Source organism: Macrotis lagotis, chromosome 8 (genome assembly GCF_037893015.1).
Source record: "Macrotis lagotis isolate mMagLag1 chromosome 8, bilby.v1.9.chrom.fasta, whole genome shotgun sequence".
Taxonomy (NCBI): domain Eukaryota; kingdom Metazoa; phylum Chordata; class Mammalia; order Peramelemorphia; family Peramelidae; genus Macrotis; species Macrotis lagotis.
The window spans coordinates 25,789,793-25,802,696 of record NC_133665.1 but is presented as its reverse complement, the minus strand read 5'-3'; the positions used below and the strand labels follow the sequence as shown (position 1 = coordinate 25,802,696).

The 12,904-nt window shown below is 34.6% G+C and overlaps 1 long non-coding RNA gene across 1 annotated transcript in view; it reads left to right on the top strand.

Moving 5' to 3' along the window:
* Positions 1-12,904, top strand: part of LOC141495340 (uncharacterized) — a 52,135-nt gene that overhangs the window by 38,089 nt on the left and 1,142 nt on the right. Inside the window, exon 7 of the long non-coding RNA XR_012470741.1 lies at positions 10,408-10,490. This is a non-coding gene — a long non-coding RNA (uncharacterized LOC141495340). The remainder of the gene's footprint in view (positions 1-10,407; positions 10,491-12,904) is intronic.

Sequence of the window (12,904 nt, the reverse complement as noted above, 5' to 3'; positions counted from 1 at the left end):
GACTTCTAGATTCTCTGTTTTTCTTTTTTTTCCTTCATATGTGAAGGAAATATCCAAAGCCCCATATTCTGTAAGCATTTCACTTCAATTTCTCTCTTCTTTCTGAAGTTACCCCTAGTATATTATATTCTCTTCATATCTTGTTTGTACTTAATAACTTGTATGTTGCCTCCTCTTTTGGTCTCAGATCTTCAAGAATATGTTCTAATTTTGCTTTTGACGGCACAAGCTTACTGCTTCATAAATGTTAGCTGTTAGGTAGCCATTTATTCATATTTTAACTACATATTAAATAGGAATGACCCCTTAATATGGCATTTATGACAAATCTTGTTCTTTGTATTTTAAGGCAATTCATTTATCTTAGTTTGAAAGTCAAAAGGACTTAAATAGAAGCCTCAATTAGTAAAAGCCTAACTATACTTTTTTTTGCAAGGAAAATCGGGTTAAGTGGCTTGCCCAAGGCCACACAACTAGGTAATTATTAAGTGTCTAACACTGGATTTGAACCCAGGTACTGCTGACTCCAGGGCCAGTGCTTTATCCACTACACCACCTAGCCACCCCCCTAAATATACTTTCAAGTATGTGACAGTGAAACCTTGGGAATTCCTGACCCAGGAGAATTGTTTCTTTATAATTTCTCCAGCTATTTTTCAAGGGACAGAAATCTTTATCAAGCAGCAACTTATAATATTTTCATTGTGAAAAGGCAGAAAGTGCTGGGAGGGCTGCTGCCTATAGTGCTACTCTAAGAAATGTTATATAATTTTCTCAGTGATGCCTATTTCCTCAGTGAGGATAATTTTAGTTATTGCACCTGTGATTTCATTGTATATATTGAATTTCCAGACTTTCTCTTCCAATGAGAGTTTGTACTTTCTTATTTTAGAGCAGCCTAGAGGATTGAGAGGTTAAACAACTAGCCCAATGTCACACAGTCTCTCTATATAGCAGTAGGGACCAGAATCTAAATTTTCCTGATTCCAAGGCCATCTCTGAATCTCCTGTTGCTGTTTCACAACTGCTTCAGTAGTCCACGAACAGGAACACAGAAGAATAACTTTTTTTTGCAAGGCAGTGTGGTGAAGTGACTTGCCCAAGGCCACACAGCTAGGTAATTATTAAGTGTCTGAGGTCACATTTGAACTCAGGTCCTCCTGACTCCAGGGCTGGTGCTTTATTCACTGTGCCACCTAGCTGCCCCCAGAAGAATTTCTTTTGTAATTTTTTCAGATCAGATTATTGAAAATGTTTTTAATAAGCATTAGATCCACCTGTTTGTTTTTTTTGTTGTTGTTATTCAAATACTCAAATAAGTGAATTCTTTTCTGTTGCTCAAAATAAGACATCTGCACCTCATAGAAGTAATCTCTTATCTTTGAATAGGCAAAGCAGTGTATTTGGAGTTGACTGTACTTTTTTGGTTGTGGCCTTAACCAGTATATTGATTGACATGCCTTGCTGCTTGTTGTTTGTTCTTTTGTGGGTGGTAGTGGAAGAGCAGTGTTTAAAGCATTAAGAACATTGTGTACTCTAAGTGTAAGCAGCTTGCTGTGAAGGAATTTGCAAACATAGGACTGCTTGTTTAACTTTTTTTGGAAATATATTTGACTGAATTAAGTATTTTAATGGAAAGTAGATGCAAAAGCAAGTATTATAATCCCTCCCTCCCTTCATTCTTGCTTTTCTTCATTATTCCCTCCCTCTCTTCCTTTAATCATCTTCCTTCCTCTCCTTTCTCTTTTCTTCCTCTCCCCCTTCAATCTCTGTACTCCTGTACCCTTTCTCTTTCCCAACACCTTTATTCTCTCTCCTTCCTTACCTCTATTCTTCCCTTCTTTAGTCCTCAGATCTTCTTTCATCACTCTCCTCATCTCCTTTCCCCTCTCCTTCCTTTATTAGTAAATCAACAAGTTTTTATTAAAAACCTACTGTTTACACTCTACTGTGTCTAGGCACTGGGAGTATAAGTACAAAGAATGCCTAGTAGGTAGGAGCTTAGATTTTTTTCATATATTTATATATGTTAATGTATACATATAAATCTATATAGAATAGATACAGATACACGCAGAAAGTGTTTTGGGGATGGGGGCACTAGTATCTGAAAGAAATTAGTATTTCATGTAGAAGGAATGTTTTGTTGCATTTTTCATTTGTTTCAGTCTTTGTAATCTCAATTGGGGTTTTCTTGGCAAATTATAATGGCACCATTTTCCATATTCTTCCTCAGTTCATTTTATAGATGAGGAAACTGAGTTTAAAGGGTTAAGTAACTCACTGTCACAAAACTATTAATTCACTTAGACCAGATTTGAATTTGGGAAGCTGAGTCTTCTTGATTCCAGGCCAGGAAGTCTGCCCATTATGCCAACCCTCTGCCCATAGTTTTCTTCAAAACTCAACGCATTTGAAAGCTTCCTCAGTAAGCCAGAGAATACCATTGGAATATTTTATATTTACTTACATGTGTGTATATATGTTGTTTCCTTCAGTTCCTTGCCTTGAGGGCAGGAATTTTTACATTTTTGTCTTTATATCCTCAGTCTCTCAACTTATGACTGAAAAATAGTTAGATACTTAATAAATGTTTTCTGATTGGTTGTTTAATCTGCAGTTCCAGTGAAGGAGGTAAAACATTCAGAAGACAGGCATATGTAATCCCTTACAATCAAAGAGTAATGTGGGCTTTCCCAAAATTCTATACTTGCTTTATAATCACAGCAGTATTATTCACTTTATCTACCAAGATCTTATGAAGCTTATATATATTATCCATTTTCATCTATATTGATAGATAATAATTAGCTGCAAAACTGAGAATTCTTTGAAGTACCTGAATTTCTTTTAGAAGGTGGGATTTTATCTGGAACTTGAAAGAAAAAAGCAAAGCCATGGTAAAGTGAGAGAAGAGAATGCATTCTAGTCTTAGAGGCCATCCAGGGGAAAATGCCTAGAGCAGACAGATGGAGAGCCTTGTTCAAGTAATAGCATTGAGACCAGGCCCCAGAAGCAAAGACTATGGGCAGGAGGCGGGTTAGGTCATGATTGTCTTTGAATGTCAACAGAGAATTCTCTGTTTGATTCTAGACACAATATAGTAAGGGAGGGACATGGTCAGATGAGCATAGTACTAACATCACTGACAGCTGTGAACAGAGGGTGAACTGGATTGGGTACAGATTCATGGTCTCAAGATCCATTGGTAGTGAGATGGTAATCTGTGCCAGAGTAGTGCCAGAGAAGAAGAGGAGATGGAAGAGAGAAATAGTATAGAGATAAAACCAACAGTCTTGGGGGTAAGGGATTGTGGTGCAAGATAGTGAAGAACTGAGAATGACACATTGTGAGCTTTGGAAAACTGGGAGGAATGGTAGGTGCCCTCAATCACCATTGAATAATAAAGAAATTTGGAAGGAGGGAAAGTTTAGATGGAAATAGATCAGTTAAGTTTGGGGCATGTTGAATTTAAAATATCTACAAGATAGCAAATTTGTGGCACCTAGTAGGCAGTTGGAGACAGGAGTTCAATGGAGTAGTTAGGTCTAGATAAATGGATTTGAGAACCATCAGCATAGAGATGGTAATTAATTTTGTGTCAGTTGTGGAGATCACCAAAGTGAAATCATATAGATGGAGAAGAGAACAGGATCCAGCAGTGCTGTGGGGGTTAGCAGGTGTGACCTGGATGAAGATACAGCAAAGGAGGCAAAGAAGGAATTGACAGATAGGAGGGAAATCAGAAGACACTAGTGTCCAGAAAACCTAGATAGAAGAAACTAGCATGCAGAAGAAGATGATTGAGAGATGTTAAGGATTGAAGAAAGTTCCAAACAAATGAGGACTGAGAGACCAAAGGCCATTGGATTTGTCAAATTAGAGATCATTGGTAACCTTGTATAGAGCTCATTCTACTATATTATTCCTGCTGCTAGTATCCTTAAGAAACTACTACTACTACTATCATTAATATTATTACTATTCTTTTCCTAGAGTCTTGAGAAAACCATTTCATTGGAGTGATAAGTAAATCATGTTGTCAGATCTTATGAACTAATGAAAAATTACTTTATTAGCAATGTATAGGATCTGGAGGTATAAGAGACATAGGACATATGAACCAATTAAGAACCTGGTGCAACAACCTAGTCATGAAGTGATCTTGGTAGTATCTGCATCAGTGAAGGAAAAGGGTCATGTATCATACATGTGACAGTAGAAATGGCAAGATTTAGCAACTAACTTAATGTATGGGGTGAAGGAGAGTGAAGAGTCAGAGATAATGCCTAAGTTAGAAATCTAGGTGGCTAGTGTTATTGATGGTGCCTTCAACAGAAATAGTGAAGTTTTATAAAGAGGAAGATTTGGAAGGGAGAGAGAGATCAATTCTGTTTTGAAGTTGCTGAACTTATTATACCTTTGGGACATTTCATTTAAAATGTCCATTAGGAGAATGGTTTTGTGGGACCAAAATTCAAGGGTGAGACCCAGACTAGATATATACTTATATACACACACATTTTATATGTACATGTACATATACATGAATACAAGTCAATTCATAGAAGTTATATTTAAGTTCATGAAAAATGATGACATTTCCAAGAGAAAGAATGGAAAAATAAAACCTGAAACAAATATGCTACTATCTAGATAATTGTCCAGCTATATTTTTCCCATACTACACTGATTTCAGAGTTTGAATCAAAGTTTAGTTAACATATTGTTTATATCACATTACTTTTTATTTTTTTGTATCACAAGAGTAGTAAACATTGTCTTTTTCTCTAGGACGGTAATTGTTAGAGAAACCCCCCAACCTCACTATTATAACTTCCTTTTAAAAACATATTTTAGTTTCTCTTCCTTTCATATTGTCTGTCACTAATAACAGTTCCTTTATAATGAAGCCTCTCTATTGAAAGAAGTATTTTGGCTTTACCAAAGTCAAGTATTAGAAATTCATGTGTTTAAAAAATCTAAACCTATTGTTTATATAGGCTTTATCAATAAGGTTCTTCTAAATTGAGCTTGCATTAAAAAGAGTGATTGTAATGTATGAGTTCTAATACTCTTTACTCCAGAGGTTGATTTAAAAGATGAGAAGATAGTTGATAAGGGGTAGTATTAATTTTGAAAGTTGTGTTGATTTTTTGCTATCAAAAACTATTATTCACAGGTCTATATGATAGTGTTAATAGTAAAATGATTTGTTAAAAGGAACTCTTCAAAAATTGCTTTAAAAAGTTTAAACTTTTAATTACAAATTTTCTTACTCCAGCTCCTTTTTCATCCATTGGGAAACCAAGAATTATGTGATACCCATTAAACATGTAAAGTAGGTGAAAAACAAACTTTACAAAGACTAATATGTATATGTTGCCAAAATTCCCCTAAGAATATAGAAGCTAAAAAATGTGATTCAGTCTATTTGTGAGTTCTTCAGTCCTCTGAATGTATAGTAGTTTTCATCATGAATCCTCAGAAGTTATTGCAGATCATTGTATTATTCAGAATAATTAAATCTTGTTCTCCTGGTTCTGCTTAATTCACAAAGGCATTTTCTGAAGGTTTCCTGAAACCATCTATGTCATCATTTCTTATAGCTCAGTAACATTCTATCACAGTCATATATCACAATTTGTTCAGTATCCTTCAACTTCTAATTCTTTACAGAGCTGTTACAAATATTTTTATAATGTGGGTTTATTTTCTTTGATCTCTACAACATACAGACCTAGTAGTGGTATTCCTGTGCCAAAGGGTATACCCGATTTTATCACCCATTCAGTATAAATCCAAATTGCTCTCCAGAATGATTGGATCAGTTTTCGACTTTAGCAACAGTACATTATTTTCCCTATTTTTCCAAAACTGTTTGTCACTTGTCATTTTCTTTTTCTGTCACATTAGCCAATCTCATAGGCATAAAATGTTATCTTAAAAGTTTTGATTTGCATTTGTCTAATCAATAGTGATTCAAAGCATTTTTTAAAATTTGATTGTAGATATTTGATTTCCTATCTTGAAAACTGCCTGTTCATATACTCCGACTATCAATTGGGGAATGGTTCCTATTTTCATAAATTTGGCTCATTTCCCTATTTATTTGAAAAATGAGGTCCTTGTAGGAGAAACTTGCTTTTTTAAATTGAGATTTATATACAAAAAAGAGTGATTTTTTTTCAATTACCTGTTTTCCTTCTAATTTTATCTGCATTTGTTTTGTTTATGTAAAATTGTTATAAAATTAAATCCATTTTAAGGTGATTAAAATCCCTTTTACCTCATGATACTTTCATCTTTTGTGAAATTAATTTAATTAATTAATTTAATTAATTTAATTCTTCCCTTATTAATATGTCTGACAGGCACTTATTCCTATGTCCTGCTAATTTGCTTATGGTGATACCTTTTATAGCTAGATCACATACTGATTTTAATCTTCTGTTGGGATATGGTAGAGGATGTTGGTCTAATTTCTGCCAGACTGTGTTCCAGTTTTCCCAGTAATATTTAGTGAATAATGAATTCTTGCCACCAAACCAAGATCTTTGGGTTTATCAAATATTAGATTATTTGGGTCATTTACTTCTGTATATTATAGCCATGCTATTCCAGAGATCTACCACTGTATTTCTTATACAGTGCCAGATTATTTTGATGATTAACGCTTTTGACATAATTTGAAATCTGGTACTATTGGACCACCATCCTTCACTTTTTTCCTTTGATTCCCTTGATATTCTTGACCTTTTGTTCTTCGAGATAGATTGTCTTTTTTTACCTAACTCTATAAAATAGTTTTTTGGTAGTTTTACAGATAATACTAATGCTAATACTCCTACTGATAATAAATTAACTTAGGTAACATTATCATTTTTATTAATATTAGATGGTTCTATCCTGAAGCAACGAATATATTTCCACTTGTTTAGATTTGGCTTTATTTTGGGGGACTTTCTTGTAATTATGTTTGCATATATCCTGTGTGTTTTTTGGCAGGTAGACTCACAAATATTTTGTACTATTTTCAGTTATTTTAAATGGAATTTCTGTTTCTATCTCTTCCTGCTGTGTTTTGTTGGTAGTAGAAGTACTGATACTTTATGTTGGTTTATCTTATATCCTACATTTTTTTTGCTAAAGTTGTTAATTATTTTGATTAGTATTTTAGTTGATTCTCTATGGTTCTCTTCATATACCATCATATCATTTTCAAATAGTGATAGTTTTATTTCCCTTTTGACTTATTTTTATTCTTTTAATTTCTTGTTCTTTTTGCTAGCATTTCTAGTACTGTACAGAATAGTAATGGTAATAATAGACAACATTTCTTCACCTCTGTGATCAGGGAGGCTTCCAGTCTATGCCAGTTCAGATAATGCTTGTTCTTGGTTTAATTATATACTGCTTATCATTTTAATAATAAATCTAATAATTTAATAATAAATCCAATAATTATCCTTTTAAGAATAAATCCATTGATTCCTTTGTTTTCTAGCATTTTAATAAGAATGCTCATTGTATTTTGTCAAAAGCCTCTTCTGCATCAATTGATGTAATCATATGGTTTATCTTGTTCTTGTTATTAATGTAGTCATTTATACTGATAGTTTTCTTAATATTTAACCAGTCCTACATTCTTGGTGGGAATCTTATCTGGTCATAGTGACATTTCATCTTTGTGTGTATATATTGCTGTGAGATTCTAAAACTAAAAGAAGCACCTAAAGTTTGGAACTGATGGAAAATTTTAGGGTCCCCATAATATTATGTAGCTGTCCAACTATGGAAAATTCTCTTTTTCATGGCATTACCAAAATGTTCAGTGGTTTGCTGTCATGGAAAGAAAAACAGTGTTGATATCAAATCATTGTATTAGTGGATGGTGCTATTTTAATTAATAATAATATCAATTCACAGGTTACAGTCTTTTATACTTTGCAAAACAAAAGAAAAGTTCTCCATTAAAGTTTTTCCTTGGAAGTGGCTTTTTTTTAAAGTTTTTGCAAGGTAATAGGGTTAAATAGCTTGCCCAAGGCCACACAGCTAGGTAATTACTAAGTGTCTGAGGTCGGACTCCAGGGCTAGTGCTCTATCTACTGTGCCACCTAGCTACCCCATAAGTGCCTTTTTAAAAAATATTTATGTTTTGTGATAATATGAAAGAGACTCTGTTCTTTTAAAATGTCAGACAGTTTTGCGAAGAACTTCATTTTTTAAATTAAATTTTATTTTCTTGGAGGTCTGACTTTGTTCTCTCCCATCTTCTTGCACCCTCACCCCTCACCCCATATTCCCTTGATTCCTATTGAGAAAGAAAGAAAAGTAAAACCCATGCATAATGTTTAAATTAAAGAAATTTATTTATTCTTGTCTTTCTAGTGTTTTAAATGGTAATATGCATTATAACTTATCAAACTTTTTCTGCATCTAGTAAAGCAATCATATAGATTTTGTTGCTTGTTAATAGTATGGTCAATTATGCTCATAGTTTTACGCCTGTTGATATAACTATACAATCTTGCCATAAATCTAGACTGATTATAGTATATAATCTTTATGACATGTTACTGTATTCTATTTGCTAATATTTTATTTAACATTTTTACATTAAGATTTGTTGGGGATGGTGACCTATGGTTTGACCTATGGTTTTTACTTTGATGTTTTTCCCTTTTTGAACTCTTTCTTGTTTAGGTATCGAGTTTATATATGTATAGTGGAAGTAATTTAGTAGGATACTTTCTTTTCCTTATTTTTAACAGCTTTTATAATATTCAAATTGTTTTTTAAATATTTGGTAGAATTTGATTGTAAATACCATCTAGTCCTGGCTTTTATTTGCTGTCCCTGCTTTGTGAGTTCTTTTATGACTAGTAGTTTCTTTTTCTAAGATTTAGTATTTTTTAATCCTCTATTCTCATTCTATTAATCTGAACATTTCATATTTTTATAAAAAAAATCATTGCATTTAGATTTTCAGTTTTAATGACATATAATTTGGCCAATAATTTCTTTTGCTTCATCATCATTGGTTCTGAATTTACACTTTTCATTTTTGTTACTAGTAATTTTCTGTTTAAATCAGTTTAGTAATGGCTTATATAATTTATTGCTTTTTTTAAGGGCTTTTTTTGCAAGGCAAATGGGGTTAAGTGGCTTGCCCAAGGCCACACAGCTAGGTAATTATTAAGTGTCTGAGACTGGATTTGAACCCAGGTACTCCTGACTCCAGGGCTGATGCTTTATCCACTGCGCCACCTAGCTGCCCAAATTTATTGCTTTTTCAAACAGAGCTTATTCTTATTTATTATTTTATTTTTTTCAGTTTTTATTAAACTCTTTCAATTTCAGGATTTCTCTTTTGTTTGCATTTGTTTGCATTTGTTTGTTAGGGGAGAAGTCTGAGTTGTAATGGGACTCAGGCCAGAGGAGCCCAGGGATGGTGTCTGCTGCTCCCCTGCTCCAGAATTCTCCCCCCAGCCCTGTTCGGGATCTCCAGGGGGACAGCTCCAGCACCAGCGCCTCTGCTCCCCCACAGACTCATGCCCCCGAGGTCCAGCCCCACCTCTGATCCAGCAGGTCCTGCTCTCAGGCCCTCAGAGTCCCAGTTCCAATTCAGCTGCTAGTCTGGTTGATCGGGGCTGATCCTCCCTCTGGGCCCAGACTCACCCACCCAAATTCAGCCACAGCTCCTGCTGGAGACAAATCCTGAGGTAGATGTTCTTTCTCTTGGCTTTTCTTTCTGGGTTTTTTTGAGTTGGATTTCTTTTAAGAGGTTTGTTTCATGTGAACATATTCCCAACCTGATGAAAGAACCTTATGTTCAAGATATACATTCTGTTGGTTCCCTTTGTAAGCTGTATTTTTGAGAACTCCCAAACCCTCTTCTCACTTACCAGCTGTATGAGAAATTCTCAGTAAGTCCTTGCTGATTTGGAAGTAAGTCTTTTTAAGTTGGAAACTTTATTATAGGTTGTTTAAAAGACAGAAGACAAACTAATTGGTTTGGTCAAATGCAAGTAATGATTTTAGAGCCAAACTTGAGGCTTAGCTGAAGGTTTTCCTTATTTTTCCACTAATGTTCATTGCCATTCACAATCCTTGATGTTTCAGCAGGTTTTATTTTTTTGTTTGTTTTTTTAGTCTCTGTTTTTCGGTATCTAACCTAATGTCCCACAAAATTTTTCATCTAGCCTTTATGATTGTATTTTTATCAGTTTCAGTGATCATATAAGTATAAATCTTTTTTTATTAACATGTTGTATGTTTCCAATTCAGTATTATGAGGGTAAAGAAACCCAATCTGAAAATTGAACTGGGTCTGAAGAGCTTCAATTAATAATTCCTTTCAGCAAAATTCAGTGATGTATTTATATCTCTGTCTTTGTGTTACAGGATGCAGTTTCTGCAGCAACAGATGAAAAACGGCTAATAAAAATTCATGATGTCATCCAACAACTACCCCCTCCACATTACAGGTCTTGCCTTGTGTTTAAAATACCAAGTAATAGTTTAAAATACCAAATAATAGGCCTAGTGATATCTAACATTAACTTTTTTGACTAGCTCACTTTTAAAAAAATTGTCCAAAAGTAATTTTTTCTGGACTTGATTATAAATAAGCTTTTTTATGGTTAAATTGATTTTTTTGTTGTTTGACCTCAGCATTTTGAAGAAAACACAGATTTTTTTGAAATGTCTCCTTTTAAATGTTTTATCACTTTAATTTTACATAAATATTGTTCATTTTCTAGAAAATATTTATGTAATTATTCAATTTACTTCCTTGGATATAAAGTGATTTTCTCTTCCATTTACTCCAGCAGCTGTTCTAGACTTTCTCTTTTGTCCTCAAATCTCCTATGTGTCTCCTTATTCTCTCAGGTGCTGTATCTCATATTTCAGCAAAAAAGTCAGGGTTATTCATCAGGAACTTCTCCCATTTTCTTATCTCACATCCTTCTGACATCATCCTCTTCCCCCCATATCTGACCATTCTTTCTTAGTCTTCTTTACTGAATCTTCAACCATACCATGTCCATTGACTGTGAGTGACCCCTCCTCTTTTTTCTCTGTACTCTCTTAGTGACCTTATTAGCTCTTATGGATTTAATTTCGATCTCTATATAACTGATTCCCAGAACTCTATAATCAATCTTTTTTCCTCCAGCTTCCAGTCGAATATCACCAACTTCTTATGTCCAAAATAAAATTATTTCTTTTCCCTCCAGCCTTCATTAATAATGCTTATGCTTCATTTTTGAAGACCATGACACAGGGAAGTGATGCCAGGAATTGTTTTGAGTGAGGAGGTACTGTGCTAGGTCATCAGCTTCATATTTTCCTCCATAGTCATCTGGGGCCAGTGGCCAGATATGGATCAGGACAACTGGAGATGGCCCTGGATGTGAGGCAAGCAGAATTAAATGACTTGCCCAGGGTCACACAGCTAGTAAGTGGCAAGTATCTGAGACTGAATTTGAACTCCTGCTCTGACTCCAAGGCTAGTGGTCTATTCACTGTGGCACCTCACTGCCCAGACTTCATTATTACTATCGAGGGCACCCATCATCCTTCCAGTCAGCCAGGTTCACATCACTATCATCTTCAGTTCTTCACTCTCACTCACTCATATATCAAATCAGTTGCCAAATCTTTTAGTTTCTTTTGCCATGTAATATGTCACACAGGTCTCTTTTTGTCCACCTCTACATAGTTTCCATCAGGGTCTCACTGATAGTCTTTTAATTAATCTTCATGTCTTGGGTCTTTCTTTACTCTCTCTTCCACATAGTTGCCATAGTATTTTCCCAATACATATTTCTGATCATTGCATTACTTATTCATTAAATTCCAATGATTCTCATTACCTCTAGGATCTATTCATAACACAATATCTAGCATTATGGGAGACTATATAAATGTTTATTTCCTTCCTTCTAGGGTTAAGCAAACTCCTCTGTATAATCTGTCTTCTAGTCTTCTTAGACAGTTCTTCTTGCCATGGGTTTAGTAGTCCAACTGTAGGAAGCAGCTTGCTATCGCTCATATATATATTCTCACCTACATGCCCTTTTTAGAAGTTTAAGTCCTATTCCTTGAATGTTCTTTTTCCAACTACTGTTTCCTTCACAAATCCTTAATTGAATTCAACCTTTTTTAGTTGGCTTTTCCCAGTCTTCCCAGATGCTGATAATCTTTCCTTCTGAAGCAGCTTCATGGGAACAGATTTAGAACTGGAAAGACTTTGTGGGTCATCAAGACTGTCCCCTCATTTTACAGAGAGTGTTTAAGTGACTTTTTATGTTATGTAATTAAAATGTGGCAGTGTTTAGTCTGATTCCTTCCCAGGTCTCCTGATTCTTCCTGCCACCAAGTTTTCTGCATTCTCTGACACAAGAAACAGACCACACAAAAGGAAGTAGTTGAAAGATTTGGCTCTTTATTTATATAGGTTTAGAAAGAATCAACACTAAGTTTCTCAGCAGAAAAGAAGCTCTATTTAGCAACACATCACACCATCCCTGAGACAAATGATAAAACAGAAAGATAGGCAAGAAAGTCGTGTGTGTGTGTGTGTGTGTGTGTGTGTGTGTCTGTGTGTCTGTGTGTGTATTAACCCAATGACCCTACCTCTGATAGACACAAAGCTTCCACACTTTCTGACCTTCAACTAATGCTACTCATTTAGCTTTCTCTCTAGGAAAGATGACATCAGAAAGGAAATCTGTAGACACTTGCAACAGACAATTCCTGGAGGATATATAGCCTTAGTTTCCCACAGTCTTACATATAAGCCTGCTTCCTGTGATTACATTTTAAACTCAGCTGTATTAAACTTCCTTTTTTCTTTTTTTTAGGTTTTTTTCCCAAGGCAAACGGGGTTAAGTGG